At 39.3% G+C, this 14,411-nt stretch overlaps 1 protein-coding gene across 6 annotated transcripts in view; it reads left to right on the top strand.

Moving 5' to 3' along the window:
• IP6K1 (inositol hexakisphosphate kinase 1) overlaps positions 1-14,411 on the top strand; it is a 38,058-nt gene that overhangs the window by 3,876 nt on the left and 19,771 nt on the right. The window contains exons 1-2 of one of the 6 annotated variants that reach the window (XM_088831666.1): positions 6,329-6,511; positions 6,972-7,296. The exons of 4 other annotated variants lie outside the window; for them this stretch is intronic. The gene's annotated coding sequence lies outside the window, so the exon portion shown is untranslated. Of the gene's footprint in view, positions 1-6,328; positions 6,512-6,958; positions 7,297-14,411 lie in introns of those variants that run through there. One more of the 6 variants, XM_088831665.1, reaches the window with a different exon arrangement.

Below are 14,411 nucleotides of genomic sequence, written 5' to 3'. Positions count from 1 at the left end.
TGGGAAACATTATGCTAAGTGAAAGAAGCCAGACACAAAAGGTCACATATTATGTGATTTCATTTATGAAACATATCCAGATGAGGCAAATCTACAGAAATAGGAAGTAGATGAGTGGTTGCTTAGGGCTTGGGGTGAGATAAGAGGTTTCTGAAACTATAGTGATGGTTACACTTAACTTTTATATACTAAAAGCCCTTGGATTGTGCACTTTATTCTTTATTTTTTTTGGCCATGCCGTGTGCTTTGTGGGGTCTTAGTTCCCTGATCAGGGATTGATGCTCCCTGTGGTGGAAGCACAGAGTCCTAACCACTATACCAACCAGGAAAGTCCCATGAATTGTACACTTTAAATGGGTGATTTGTATGCTGCGTGAATTATATCTCGAAGCTGTTATAAAAAATAACTTACCAGTAATGTATATTCACTAATTTTAAAAAAGATAATATATGAATAACAAAAACAGGACCATCCATAATTTCACTGTTAGTGTTTTATTGTTTAACCACATTTCTTCAAGTGATTTTTTGTAAGTTTTGCAAAAATGAGATCATACAGGACACTCTAATTGGTACCTTGTTGCAGTCAACACTGTATTATAAACTTCTGGGTTGGTGAATGATGTATTTACATCAGGGGTTAGCTGGCAGTAAATTAGGGAAGCTGAAGGGGAACCAGGTGCCACTCTGCTGCCTTGCTTCAGCTGTAGTACAGATTTGCCTTGATTTCAGGTGAAAGTAGAGTGCTTTGGGATGAATGTACAGTGCTCCTGTAAAACCTTTGTGAGCCAAAATGACATAAAGTGAAAAAACAATTACCTTAGGACTCATCTTGCTAACGGATGCACAATATAAATCACGATAACGCACAGATGCTCACAGACAGTTCGGAGCTGTAGCAGCTTGAGATGCTGAGTATAGCTCCCGGGAAAGGAGTTGGCAGTGCCAATCTCGCTGTTTTGGGTGCACTCTGCCTCTGTAATGACTCCCTGCGAAACAAATACTGAACGCTGTTTTCACTTGCTGCCTTTTCATAAAAGTGAAAATGCTCTTTGGATCTGCCTTGGTTAGTGAAAGCAGTACTAATGTCTGTCTTTCATAAAAACAAAGTGGCGTAAAGTGAATTTTTGAAAAGTGGGGGATACTCGCTTTGTAAACAGGTGTTCTTTTCATGGTCTGTTTAGCGGCATGATTTTTCATATTTTTGTGTTTTTTATGGATAATTTTGCTGGTTAAAATGGCTCCCAAGTAACCAATACTGGAGTGCTGTCTAATCTTAAGTATAAGAAGGATGTGAAGCGCCTTATGAACAAAATACATGTGTTAGATAAGGTTTGTTCAGGGCTGAGTTATAGTGCAGTTGGCTGAGAGTTCAGTGTTAATGAGTCAACTATGTATTTAATAAAGTGCCTTTAAACAGGAATATACATACACGGTTATATATTATATGTATGTAGCTCTGAAAGGTTAAAAATTGATTGGTGGAAGTGCTGTGACCAGCGGCTCAGAGAAACTTTTAACTGTTTCCTCTAGGAGCAGCGGCTCAGTATTCACTCACTCTTTTTTTTGTTTGCAGTGACTTTATAGAACATAGCTACTGTGAGTACTGGAAATTGGGTATATTTTCTTTCATATCTAGTTTCTTTTGCTTAGTATGATGTTCTGAGCTTCATCTGTTTTGGTGTCTTCCTTTTTTATTGCTCAGTAGCAGTCCTTTTTATGGCCGTATTTTTTGCTGATAGGCATTTGGGTTGTTTCTAGTTTTTGGCTCTTATGAGTAAAGATGTAATAAATGTTCTCATACAAGTCTGTGTGTGTACATGTTTTCATTTCTCTGTGATAAATATCTATGAGTAGAATTTCCTTGACCCCCAGGCTACATCACACGGACACTCTTTAGGAGAAGGTTGAACAGTTCTGTGGACTCTGGGCCCAGTTTTGTTATTACTCCTCCTTGTAGTTCTCAGCTTGAAGCCTCATTTTGTGTTTTGTTTTTTGCCAGATTTCCAGATATATCCATACTAAGTCAGAAACGAATGGGCATTCTGTTGAAGTGGGAAGTTGGAATAATTAGGAACTATTGTAAGTAGACACGAACTTCTAGATTGAGGGGGTCTGTTTGCTTTAAGAGCTTCAGTTACTTGTCATGATGCTGGGTTTCTATTAATTGATGCAGGTTAGGAGGCTTCTTGGTCATCCACAGGGTTCATCCTGCATCTCTTTATGGAGCCTGGCCATGGTAATTTGCGCCTTTGTAAGTAACCAAGCTCAGTTACCACAATTGGTACTGCCTCTTTAGATCGTTGGTCATGTGGCTGGTATTTTGCTACCTAAAAAAAAAGTTATACACGTGAATTAATTTTAATTCATATGCAACTTTTTTCTTTTTTTAAAAAAAGCTTGACTCTTCTTTGTCTGATGATCTTCCATGGGTGCTGTTTGAAAACTAGTACCAACCAGAGGATCCTTGCTAAGTGTTCTAGATTTTAATTTCTGGGAGCAGTGAGCAGTGCTTTTGGTGATGAGTATTCATCCCTAACACCTCGTCCCATTGAGGTCATTTCTACACTGTATATTCATACCTATGTTGGGCAGATTGAATTCTGTTTCATTGATTTCTTGTGCCAGTGTTCAATGACTAGTTCTTTACAGCCAAGAACTTGATTATCAGCATCCTCTTCTAAAACGTCTCAAATCTCCTAAAGAATAACACTGATTCTTATGGAGTTGCTAAAAAGCTATTTTCTGGATGGAAGGTAAGGTGGGTATTTAAGATGAGTGAAACTTTCATGTGGGAGTTGGCTGAAGTGAGAAAAGTACTCTTGAAATACTGCTTCTTTAAGAGAGCCTTTTAGTAAAACTTTGAAGTATTTTTAGTTTACTGTATTTTTTATAGTTTGTTTAAAGAGAGAACCAATATGTAATATTCCTCGTTTGATTGGAATCTGTTAGTCCCTGGTCTTCATGGCTTTTTTTCCTTTTTTTAAAATAACTAAGTGGATAAAAGAGAAGGAATTTCTTTGTTAATAAACCCGTGAGACAAATAACAGTACATTCACTTTACATTTGAGGAAACAGAGAGTAATATTTGGGCAACTCAGCCAGGGAGTGTCATTGCTCAGACAGTGCCTATGCCTTTTCATGACAGATAAACTCTGCCTTCCAGTGTTAGTATAAGCACAGATTTTTTTTCCCCTCAAATGATTGGTTTTTCCCTGTTAAAGTTTTGTTTCCTTTTAAAGTCACTCTTACTGAAGTATAAAATACTTATAAAGTGCACAGAATTTTGATGATTTTTACACCTGTATGTACCTAAATAACTGCCCAGATGAAAAATTAGAACATTTAAATAATTTGGCTTTGGGGGAACTTCCCTGGCAGTCCAGTGGTTAAAACTGCACTCTCATTGAGAGGGCATGAGTTCAATCCATGGTTAGGGAATTAAGATCTCTCATGCCACATGGCATGGCCCAAGAAAACAAAAGAAAATGAAAAAGCAAAAGCAAAAGCAATAATTTGTTTTGATGACTCAGTGGTAAAGTACCTGCCAATACAGGAGACACAGGAGACTCAGGTTCAGTCCCTGGCTTGGGAAGATCCCCTGAAAAAGGGAATGGCAACCCAGTCCAGTGTTCTTGCCTGGGAAATCCCATAGACAGAGAAGCCTGGCAAGCTACAGTCCACGGGATCACCAGGAATCAGACATGACTGCGTGACTAAGCACAAATATATGTATATGTATGTGTGTGTATCTATATGTGTGTGTGTATAAAGTGGAACTCAACCTGTTTACTCTCAGCCTGGTATCCTCAGAAGGGTGCCACTGGGTCCCTTGCTTCTGGATAGGACCCAGATGTCTAAGCAACCTCTTTTCTGAGGATAAACAAAATGGATACCTTTAAGCCTTTTTTCCCCTTCTCCTTTTTTCAGACCTCCCAGATTGCTCTCAGTTTTTGCACATATTTCTGGTTTCTAGGTGAGGGATGTCCCAGTCCCTGGTAGATTGGAAGGGCAATCAGGTTGGCAGCTATACTCACCTCAAGAATGTTCTGTATGTTTCTGTCTTCCTCAGAGGTGAGGTTTGTGAGCATCTGCTTGAAACAGTTCTTGGGGTGTGAAGGAAGGAGGACTGTTCTCTTTCACCCTCATAAGTATAACTAATCTCATCAGCACCTACAGTCTCATGCGTGCGTGGTCAGCCACTTTAGTTGTGTCTCACTCTTTGTGACCATGTGGACTGTAGCCCACCAGGCTCCTCTGTCCATGGGATTCTCCAGTCAAGAGTACTAGAATGGGTTGCCATGCCCTCCTCCAGGGGATCTTCCCGACCCGGGGTTCGAACTCGCGTCTGCCTGCATCTCCTCCATTGCAGGCGGATGGATTCTTTACCCACTGAGCCACGTGGGAAGCCCCCTACAGTCGCATATGTATTAATAAAAGCAAGAATTGACTTGAATTTAAGAAAACATTAGTTTCCCTTGATTTTATGCTTTATAGAACATATATGCTTTCATGTCAGTTTTCAGCTGTAGTTTTTTTTGTCCTTGAATTTGAAAGTATTTGAGAGTATCTTTTCCTCTTAGAGTCCACATCAGCTTTTATTTTCTGAAATAGTTAGAAATGAGTTTTCATGTAGTCCAGAGCTATGCAACTAGAGCTTTATATGTTGTTCTTTTCTGTGAGAGTGACTTATCTGTCCATTGTGTTCTTTTCAATTGAGTGATTTTGCTGTTTTTCTCTTGGAGAGTAAGAAACAAAGATAAATTATTGAATTATTGCCAAAATTTTACTTGGCATTCTTGTATTACCAAGTTTAAATTACTTTTTATAGACTTTTAAGAGACTAAATATATTTCCTATGCTTTGTTTTAAGGGCATGGTACTTTGGCATTATACTTAGAGTGCTTGAGTATATTTAGTTTTAGGAGTAGAAATACTGGATTTCTAAACCAGTTTTAATGAAAATATGAGGAAATTTATAAATATACCTGTGCAGTGTGAAGGTACCAAGGATACTTCTTTTTACAAAAAGATTGCATACCAAACTCAGGTGATTAGTCTGAGGCTATAAAAATACATTGGCCACAAAATTACCAACTCTAAACCAGCTCCTTAGAGTGCACGTCTGCTGATCTGCATTTTGGAGTGTCTGTGCCCGCCCAGCTAACAAACTTGGACACACTTGGTGACCAGGTATTGTCTTTCTCTTTCCGTGAAGACAATGCCTTCCTAGTTCTTAAAATAGTTTGGACCTTATTCTCCACCATATCTGATTGGAATTTCTCTGTCTTTGCCAGGGCTATTATTCATTGCCGCTTTCTAGGCTTGCTGTGTTGTTGAATTAAACCAAGCAAAACTAGTTATATCTTCTAAACTTAGTTTAAGTTCTTTGAGATGGTTTATTCTTTATAATTGAGATTTTCTGTATATTTGTCTGATTTTTCACCCCTTGTTTCTCTTTTGTATTAGTAATAAAAATGATCTTATCATATTCCTCATAGGCTATCTTCTCTTTTCTTACATATCTTGTTTAGTTTCTATTAATTCCCATTTTTATCCAGGTACATTTAAATCTCTTTTTTCATATATCAGCTCTTTTTAGAGTCAGAACAGAGAATTTTATGTTCTCTTTCTTTGGTTTGGAATTCTGTCCTTTGGTTAGCATACTTTCTTCTCTGTAAAGCCAAGTTAACTCTTTGTTCTGGTTTTGGTAGCCCTAGGTTAGAAATCTGTAAACTTTTTTGACTTTCAATCCTAATAGTAAACAAAAAAAGAGAAAGAGAGAAAAATCTTGTCCTGTGATGAACATTTTTCATGTCATGCACTTTTACTGCTGTACGCATCTGTTATATACATCATATGCATACCTCTGTTTTTATTGTGTCGCTACCACATGCCGGACATTTTGCATAATATATAGTGAAAAAATATGCTTTCCTTCATGTATCTGACATCATTATAACAAAAATAATAAACTATAGACATTATCAATAAATGAAACATAGAACATGCCTTGAAAAAAAGGAAAAGAGCAGAGTAAGGAAGATGGAACATCCAGATGGGTTTGCAGTTTAAATTTCGGGAGGTTAGGGTAAACCTCATGGAGAGAGATTTGAGCAAAGGAGGTGAGGGAGTTAGCCACTTCGATATCTGGGGGAAGAATGGTCCAGACAGAAGGAATGGCTGGTGCAGAGACCGCAGAGTAGGAATCTCCCTGTGTGTCTAGCCAGTGTGACTTAGAGGGAGGTAATAAGCAAAGGGGAAGAGGGTAGGTATCAGAGGGAAAATGGGGGGAGGAATGCAGAACTTGAAGGTTATGGCAAGGCCTTGGGTGAGACAGGAGCCGTTGCAGGGTTTTGAACAGAGAAGTCACATGCTCTGACTCTCAATTTAGCAGAGGCCCTGGCTGCTGTGTTGAGAGCAGGCTGCAGGAGGGCCGTGATGGAAGCTGGAACACCAGTGAGGAGGGGGGAGATGTTGGTGATCATACCAGGTGGTAGCACTGGAGATGGTAAGTAGCTGGATCTGGACATGTTCTGAGGGTAGATTCAGTAGGGTTACATGATACTGCGGTGGGGTTTGAGAGGAAGAGAGGAATCAAGAATGACTGTCAGGACTTTTGTGAGAGCAGCTGTAAAGATGGCTGTGGGATGGGTAAGACTGCAGGGGGAGAGGTTTTGGGGGCTTTGGGGAGATGAGTTCTATCTTGGCAATGTTAAATTTAAACTTCCTAGATCAAATAGGCAGTCAGTTATATGAATTTGGTGTTCCAGAAAGAGGACTGAACTGAAAGTGTAGCTAAACAAAGGAGGACCAAGGACTGACCCCGAGGCCTCCAGCGTTAAAAGTGTGGGAAGAAGAGAAAGAACCAGCAAAGTAGATTGAGCACCAGGAGAACAAGAAGAGTGTGGTGCTTGACGACCAAATGAGGAGGACAGATCAAGGAATTCTAATGTTTTCTATCCAATTAGGGCTTTCCTCTAAGGCTCAGTCAGTAAAGAATCTGCCTGCAACGCAAGAGACCCCGGTTTGATTCCTGGGTTGGAAAGATCCCCTTGAGAAGGGATAGGCTACCCACTCCAGTATTCTTGGACTTCCCTTGTGGCTCAGCTGGTAAAGAATCCACCCGCAATGTTGGAAACCTGCGCTCAATCCCTGGGTTGGGAAGATCCCCTGGAGAAGGGAAGGCCTACCCACTCCAATATTCTGGCCTGGAGAATTCCATGGACTCTGTAGTCCACGGGGTTTGCAAAGAGTTGGACACGACTAAGCAACTTTCACTTCACCCAATTCCAGGTATTCATACCCTACTTTGGAACCATTGCTAACATGTTCTTCTGTCATTTACTGTGTATTAACATCAGGCTTTTAACACTGTGAAGGCTTTTTGTTTTATTTAAAGATATACAAGTTCAGAGAATGATACTAGTGTACTGGGCACAGAGATTAGAAAATGTTAACGTTTTACCATGTTTGTTTCAGACTTTTTAAAAAAGAAATTGAAAATTATTAAAAGAGCTGAAGTTCCCTTTTCTTCCTAGATAATCAGTCTCCTCCTTTCCTTTCCACCTGTAAAGTTGACGCACATTCTTTCATTCCACGTCATTGTTCTTGTTAATACATATATGTGTCCGTAAATTCATGTATGGTGTTTTATGTATTAAAAATTTACAATGATGGCATACTAGAAGTATTTCTAAACATGCTTTTTCCAATTTGTTTTGAAATGTGTTCATGTTGACACATGTGGATTATTAATTTGGAACTGTACAGTTTATAAATACACTCATCATTTATCCGTTCTTCCATTGATGGGCCTTTAGGTCATTGCCCGTTTTTCTGTTACAGCAATGCTGCAGTGAGCGTTTTTGAACCTGATCTGTTGGGTACGTGCTGGGTTGTGGAGGGCACGCAACTTTGGTTTTGTGTTGCCATCATCATCATAAGAGAGAAGCCATTTCTCCCTGGCTGGCCAGTACTTGGGATGTTTATACTTTTTATTTTTTCCAGTCTTATAGAATTGAAATCATTTCCTGTTTAAGTTCGCATTTCTCTAGTATTTGTGAAGAGGGGCATTTAATCACATGTTTATTAGCCACTGAGCCTCATCTTTTTTCCATCTTCTTATTTTCCTCCATTTTTATTTATAGGAATTTTTCATATATTGTTTACTGATCTTCTTGATAATTATCAATATTGCAGATACCTGTTCTTTGTCTGACTTTTATCTTTACTTATGATTCTCTTATACAAAAAAGACTAATTTTATTGTGGCTGGTGGTAGGAATGGGGCAATTGTGAGTGGGTATGAGGGGTCTTTTGGAGTGATAGAGATACTATAAAATTAGGTTGTGGGGATTATTGTACAACTCTGTAAATTTACTAACAATCATTGTACACTTAAGTGAATTTTATGGTTTGTAAATTACACTTCAATAAAAGCTGTTACAATAACTTTTTTTTTAATGTGGTCTTACTCATCAGTGTTTCCTGTTGTAGTTTATGTGTTTTATGTCTTATGCAGTTTTACCTCATCTACTGTCAAAAGGCATTTAAATTTTTTTCTAATTACCTTCAAGTTTTATTTTGCACATTTGTATGTTGGGAATTTATTTTGGAATATAGTTGGAGGTAAGGATAGAATTTTATCTGTGTGTAGCCTGTTATGAGATTATATCATCTTTTTCAATTGAATAAATGGGTATTTAAATGCTACTTCAGTTACACACATCCACTCTCATGTCTGAACCTAAGATTTTTTTGCCTCTCTTTGCAAAATATCACACTGTCTTAATTGCTATAATTTCATAGGGAGCTTTGCTATTGGGGAGGGCAGATCATCTTTCATTACTCTTTGACATTGCTGTCTAGCGACATTACTTGGTCTTTACTCCTCCATGTGAATATAAAGTCAGATTGTCAAGTTTGTCAAAAAACCCTCTTGGAATTTTTATTGAAATTGCATTGCATTTCACTGTTGAGCCCCACACCCCATGAATATGGTGTATTTATTTCTTCTTTTAGGTCCTTCAGTAAAGTTTTATTATTGATCTGTAATAATTTTTAAAGATTTATAGGTACTACATATATAGTTTTGGTTGCTGTTGTAAATGGAATATATTTAAATAGTTTTCATTTTCTGATGTGTTCTGCTGGTGTAGAGGATTGCTCTTCTTTTTCTTTTTTCTCTTTTAAGTTCTGACTTAGAGTAAAGTTCAGAAATCTAGGCACACAGCTCAGTGCATGTGTACAGTGCTCATCTCTGTCACCTCTGCCTGCATGCTCCTTCTCAACTAGTATTTTCCCGGAGAAAGCACTGTGGTGATTTTCATTATCATTTTGAATTTCGTGTATACATAGAGTCACAGCACATGGCCTCTTTTGTATGTAGACTCTTTCTTGCTACGTCACACTTGTGAGATTCTTCTATGCTGTGTTTGGCAGTAGTTGGTTCTTTTCTATTTCTCTGTAGTATTCCACTGTATGAATATACCACAATTCACAGATTTTAACTTTTTTTTATAAAATTAAATATCCCAATTATTAATTTCCAAGCCATAATAACACCTTATGATCATTTTACGTCACAGCAGCTTTTGCTTTGAAAAAGGAAAATACTAATTTGAGCAATATGAGAAACTTTATTTTATTTGAATAGAGACATAATTCATATCAGAGTTCAATTATATGTTAAAGAAGTTAGTTACTATAACCAGAAGGTCAGTCTAACTAATGTTAACTAATGTCTTTACAGGGCAAATTTATTTCCATATGTTGCTGTTCACCAGTGAAAAAAATTCAACTTGAGAATCTTAGCAGGTTCTTTTAAAAAATAGCCTCCTTCCCATTTTATGCAGTAAAATGTGGAACCAGAGCTTTCTAAAGAAAGGGAAGGACAAACAGAGACTTCGATAGCTGGTGGTGCACAAACTCATAGGCAGAGCAATGGAACCCTGGGGAAGCAGTCCATTCATAAGCTGACAGAATTTTAACCATTTTAATATAAACTGCCAGTGATCTAAAAGAACTGAGCCACACAAACTTTCCTCTTTGAGCATCAGTCACCAGGATACCTGGAGGACATTGCTGCTACTGAAGCCCTTCTTACTCCAGCGTCCACATTTGTGAAGAACGTCTGCTGCTTCTCATCCTCAAGTGTTAGACCTTTGCTCTGCTTCTGCGGCTAGTGACAGTGTTGAAGAAAATGCAGCTGTTCTGAAAACCCTGCAAACCAAAGCAGTGGTCCTGTCATTAGGGCACAGGCAGTCTTTTTATGATAAGACAAAAAAGGACTAAAACTGCATCTGGTATTTAGGGGGTAGGATTCATGTAGTTTTAATCACCACATGATTTTGCCAAGCCCCAAACTTACCGTTTTCCAAAGAGTCTGTTTTGGCAAACCAAAGCCTAACTTGGTGCTATGCTTTTCCTGCCTCCCCTAGAGCCTGATTCAGACCACGGTACAAACAACCCAGTGAAAATGACCCGGTAGTCAGAACACGTGCTCTTGTCTACTCTAATGCATAATATTAGAAAATATTGTTGATTAATTTTCATTATTTAAGATTGTATTCATCAAAAAGGAGCTTTACTACTAAATACAGAAATGTATCATGTTTCCACAGAGAGAATTTTCTTATTTTTAGACATTTTAAAGTAAAATAATTTTCATGCTAATACCCAGAAATTTACAAACTATTTTCATAGAAAATAACAGTCTCCTTTTCACAAAAACAAGATTTCCTCGCCAAAATATTCTACCAAGTCACAGCAGAAATGGTGAAGTCTAATCAGAAAAAGAATAGATACTGTGGCAGCAGAGCCTAAAACACTGAATGTGATTTCTGCTCTACACTGGATGTTTGTTTTCCAGATTCATACGTTGACACCTAATTTCCAGTGTGTTGGTATTTGGAAGGGGAACCTTTGGGGTGATTAGGTCATGAGGATGGAGCCCTCATGAATGGGATTAGTGCCCTTATACAAGAGGCCCCAGAGAGCCCTTTCACCCCTTCCACCATATGAGGACACAGTGACTCACAAACTTCAGATTTGCCATTGCGTTGATGTCGAATTTACCATCCTCTGGAACTAAGAAACAAATTTCTGTTGTTTGTAAGCCATTCAGTCTGTGAAATTCTGCTACAGCAGCCGAAACAGATTAAGACAATTTCCTTAGGATCCTTCTCAAAACCCAGAGAATGTTCCTCCTTGTAGTTACTTTCTTTTCATAGTCCTTAATGCCTCCAAAATGAGAAATGCCGTGTTTATGCCAAGGACAAAAAGGTATAGAGAGGAAAGAAAATAGTACATTTCCTTTCAACTCTGAATCTGGGTGAATGCCACTTCAGATGTTACAGATGTCAAAAGAATTAGGCTATAGGAATTCAATACTAACTGCAATTGCCTTTCACTCTGCATGTTTGTCAGTCATAGCAAAGGGCCATGAGGATGACTGGGGAAAGTGTGGGAGCCTCTTTGAGTCCTGCAGTTGCTTTTAATAAATGCCAGCTTTCTGCCTCTCAGGTTCCTCCATACCTGTGGGTCCTGGGTCTGCATGAGTAGTGGAATTGAAGTGGCTATTTTGTGGGTCTTCCCTGGCAGTTCAGTTGTTAAGACACCGTGTTTCCACTGCAGGGAGCATGGATTCCATCCCTAGTTGGGAAACTAAGGTCCTGCATGCCGTGCCCAGTGGCCAGAAAAATAGGAGGGGAAAAGTGACTATTATGTAATGCTTAAGCACAATCCTTCATTGCTTTCCTTGACATCCAGCAAGCCAACCCTTGCCAGCATAGAGGTCTGTAGGGATTCCGCCTTTCCAGAGAAAAGCCTTATTGAATGTTACCTGGAAAGCAGACAAGACTGGTAACTTGGAAACACATTTACATGAGAGCAGATCTCTACAGAAAACTGAAACTTGGCCACGATTTCTAAAATGCCACATAGGGAAAAGAGTACTGTTTATTAATACAAAGTTTTCCCCAGGGGGGAAGCCTTTGGAGGTTTTGTTTACAAAACAAAAAACATCCTGATAGGGAATTTTTTGTTTGTTTCTAGTTCCACCCATGGGAATGAAACCATTGTCCCTCATGATTTCAGTTATGTGATATTTTTGACAGTTTGTAGCATTTTAAGGAATTCACAAGTTTTTCTTCATGCTGGGAGTTTCTTAAATCTAGATAAGACTGCAGAAGCTGTTGACGTCTTGAATGGCATAAACTACTTGAAGTGAGGTCAGTGTATTTGCAGAGGACAGTCTGCAAAATCTTCGAGAAGTAACTATACTCTGGGAAGTACAATTTATTGACTATGTTGAATTTAGATCTGTTTGTTAAAAAATGATCAGTAAGGTCCTGAAGTGGCAAGAGTATAAATCTGTTTTATGGTCTGCCTCCTGTTGAAGCAAGGTGAATCAGTTCTAAACTAATTATTTGAACATTTGGACAGGTTCATTTCTACATGTGAGAGAATGAGTTTTCTGTTGGTCAGATTCTTGTTTAGTATCTTGGTACCCCCCTGTGGACCAGACATAATTCAGATGCTCTGCCTTCAGGGACACTGGAAAGATTAGAGAATCACATTTTTCATTTTGAGGCTTATGGAGAATATGCCCTTTGTCATTAGTGAGAGAGTTTGTTCATCATTTGTTGAAAGTCTCCTTGTTGTCATCAGAAAACTGTTAGTGACCACGTTATGTGCAAAATGTATTAACTGGAGACTTTGGGATTTTGAAGCAACTATTTCTGTCCTTTCATTTATGATGGTTTTGATTACAAGTGACAGAGAACCTTAATACGACTGGCTTAAAGAATAAAGGGAAACTTACTTTTGTTACTTAACAGGATATCCAGAACCTCAGTGACAGTTTCAGGAGCCCTGATTGCTTCTTCCTGGTCTGTGTGCTCAGCGTGTTGGCCTTGTCCTAGGCAGGGATGTTTGAGAGTCGTGGGGTAGCTGCAGTAGTCTCAGATGTCACATCCAGATATCGGAATAATAACCTGAGGAAGAGGAGATGCCCTTCTCGTGTGTGAAGAGCAGGATAAGTTCCCAGAGAACCTCTGGCCAATTTCCCCTCATCTCATTAGGGAAAAGAGTCACATGCTTTTTCCTAAGTCAGTTCATAAGAAATGAAGTAATGTTCAGGATTCTCACTGAGCTTGGTTGGAGTTTCATGTTCCCTTGAGGTTTGGCTCAAGGAACAACATGAACAACACATGAACAGTGTTGTTCAATGTACGTAAACAACATTGGGACTCTGTTAGGAAAGGAGTAGTGGAGATAGATGCCACCATCCATAGCTCTCTCAGCCCACAGGTTTCTCGGTGGGCCTTGGTGGACCCCAGACGTCAAGAACAACCTCTGGTTGTTTATCAAAACAAGTCAGAGCTTTTGCTAGAACTTTCAGGACTGCGCAGTAGGCGAGGCAAGCCCAAGCCCTTCACCTCCATCAGCATATCCACAGAGTTGGCAGCAGTCATGTCTTCATGAGGAAAATTGAAGTTTCTTACTTGTAAGTCATTACAAGGCTCTACACCTTGTAGACCAGTGGGTATGTCCACTTTTTCAGGTTCCCAGTTTATTTAAAAAGAAATGCCAAAACAGAGCTATAGAAACGTGGTATATTTTACATGTTTACTTCCAAGAAAGTATTTCAGACCCAGAAACAGTACCTTGACTTTATGTAGACATCCTGTGGAAACAAAACATCAGAAGTCCAGATCTGACTGGAGATCGGACAGAATTTTGCCTTTTGGTCCTGTGGAGGCCACAGAGGATCCCAGAAAAGACTGCAGAGTGTTGAACTCAGAGTCCAGGGGAATGACCCTAATGCGTAACTCCTCTGGGGCACTTGGCACTATTGACCCCCTCTCCTAAACCAGATACTCACTGACATAGGCTAGACAGCGTAGCACCTTCTTGGTATCCCATCTGTGATCAGAGGCCATTCCAGGGTGAAGGGGAGGAGGCAGGGCAGGAAGCACTTGACATTTACCTAAAGTCTCCTGCCACAGGGGGCATGTCCGGGAACCCTGAGAAAAGCCTTCTACCGTCGATTCATGTCCTCAGCACTGCCACTGTCCTTTCATATTTTGTTTTCATATAGTTGTGCTTTTACGTACTGTGGTCCTCTTCCTCAGATTATTTAATTCGTTTTAACAAGCTTTACTTTTTTTTTTTTTCGGTGAGCTCTGCTCTATGCCAGGAACTGCCTCGAACCCGAGATGGAGTTAATAAGAGAGAGTGGTTTGGTGGTGGTGACAGATGACAAAATAGATGACAGGACAGGGAATGTATTGCTGCTGTAGAGTTAGCACGGGGTGCCACAGGAGGTGCAGAGGTGTGCATCAAACTCTTGTTTGAAGAGAATGGAGTCTGAACCATATCCTGAAGGAGAACTTGAATCTCTTTAC

The sequence above is a fragment of the Moschus berezovskii genome, chromosome 24, assembly GCF_049115385.1.
Source record: "Moschus berezovskii isolate FMDL1 chromosome 24, NW_MosBer_1.0, whole genome shotgun sequence".
NCBI lineage: Eukaryota > Metazoa > Chordata > Mammalia > Artiodactyla > Moschidae > Moschus > Moschus berezovskii.
This window is presented reverse-complemented; position numbering and strand designations above follow the sequence as displayed.